The sequence below is a fragment of the Sardina pilchardus genome, chromosome 21, assembly GCF_963854185.1.
Source record: "Sardina pilchardus chromosome 21, fSarPil1.1, whole genome shotgun sequence".
NCBI classification, from domain to species: domain Eukaryota; kingdom Metazoa; phylum Chordata; class Actinopteri; order Clupeiformes; family Clupeidae; genus Sardina; species Sardina pilchardus.
In genome coordinates, this window is record NC_085014.1 from 5,669,383 (window position 1) to 5,671,882 (window position 2,500).

Genomic DNA, 2,500 nt, shown 5'->3' on the forward strand with positions numbered 1-2,500 from the left:
ACCCACTGATCCATCACTGAAACCGCACCGACCATCCATATCTCCTCGCCATGCTCAGACTCTATCCATCCATACATACTCTCCATACTCATACACTATCCATACTGTACATACCCACACATCCATACATACTCTCCATACTCATACTCTATCCATACTGTACATACCCACACATCCATACATACTCTCCATACTCATACACTATCCATACTGTACATATCCACACATCCATACATACTCTCCATACTCATACACTATCCATACTGTACATACCCACACATCCATACATACTCTCCATACTCATACACTATCCATACTGTACATACCCACACATCCATACATACTCTCCATACTCAAACTCTATCCATCCATACATGCCATACTCATACACTATCCATACTGTACATACTCACACATCCATACATACTCGCCATACTCAAACTCTATCCATACATACATGCCATACTCATACACTATCCATACTGTACATACTCACACATCCATACATACTCTCCATACTCAAACTCTAGCCATACATACATGCCATACTCATACACTATCCATACTGTACATACTCACACATCCATACATACTGTCCATACTCAAACTCTATCCATCCATACATACATGCCATACTCATACACTATCCATACTGTACATACTCACACATCCATACATACTGTCCATACTCAGACTCTATCCATCCATACATGCCATACTCATACACTATCCATACTGTACATACTCACACATCCATACATACTGTCCATACTCAGACTCTATCCATCCATACATGCCATACTCATACACTATCCATACTGTACATACTCACACATCCATACATACTGTCCATACTCAAACTCTATCCATACATACATGCCATACTCATACACTATCCATACTGTACATACTCACACATCCATACATACTCTCCATACTCAAACTCTATCCATCCATCCATACATGCCATACTCATACACTATCCATACTGTACATACTCACACATCCATACATACTCTCCATACTCAAACTCTATCCATACATACATACATGCCATACTCATACACTATCCATACTGTACATACCCACACATCCATACATACTGTCCATACTCAGACTCTATCCATACATACTGTCCACACTCACACAGTATCCATACTGTACATACTCACACACTATCTATACTTACTGTTCATACTCACACACTATCCATACTTTATGTCCATACTCACACACTATCCATATACATGTATATTGTACATGTCATACAGTATACATGCCATGCTCACACACTATCCATACATACAGTACAGTCCATACTCACACATTATCCATTCATACTGGACATACTCACAACACACTCACACTGTCCATACTCACCATAATGTACTCACACACTGTCCATACTTACTGTCCATACTCACACACTTTGTCCATACTGTATAATTACCAAACTCACTGTGCTTTGGCACTATTGTACAGATAGCCAGGAAGCCAGCTATACTATGACGGAAGTTCGTTCTGGAATTGTTCCGTTGAGGAGCAGCTCTGCCCGAACATGAGCTGTTTGGACCAATCAAATTGTCTGGGCGGGCTTTGTGGGATGATGGACAGATGAGCAACAATGCCTCATCTATCACGTCATCACGCTGTTTGCAGCTAAAATGCTGACACTAGATGTAAGGAGTAGAAGTAAAAAGTAGGCTGAAGAATAATTACTATAATGTCAAGTATAGATACCCAAAATTTCTACTCAAGTAAGGTAACAAAGTATTTGTACTTTGTTACTTGACACCTCTGACTAGAAGATAGAAAGATTACTTCTATGACCCCATTTACTCATAGGAAAAACACACACATTACAAGACAAATGGAGGTTTTTATCACTAAAACAATTATTTCTGAAACCTCTGGCCAGAGTGGAGATGTGGGAAAACTCTCGCCTCACTTTTGCATGCAATCAGGGAAAATGGCATTTCTGTACTCTGACATGCTGTTCACTCGTTTGTTTGAATCTCTGATTGGCCGCCTGTTTGGGTTAAGTTTGTTCAAAATAGCGCTACAGCACATGCAATTAAGTGCAGAGGCACCAACCCCCCCCCCCCCACACACACACACACACGCCCCTTAATCACGTCTCAGCATCAAACTCAAACTCTGACTAGAATTGAGCATGATGATGTTAGGCTAGGACATACAGTACTGTAGAGGGTTATGCTAATAAATCTACTTCAAATTTGAATTTGAGAGGGGTCCATACACCTTTCACAAGAACAATTAAATCAGCATGTGTCTTACGTAATGCTTGTGCTGTTATTCCCAGGACTGTAATCATGCCCTATTACACTGTTCAATGCAAAACACAAAAGTGTTTCCTGTGGGCCCAATTGCCATGTGAGGGCAGGCTAGCTACTACATCAAGCGCCATTTGCATCTTTCTCATAAGTTATGAAGAAAGTGTACAACAGTGTACCGAGCAGAGAGATACAACACCCTCATT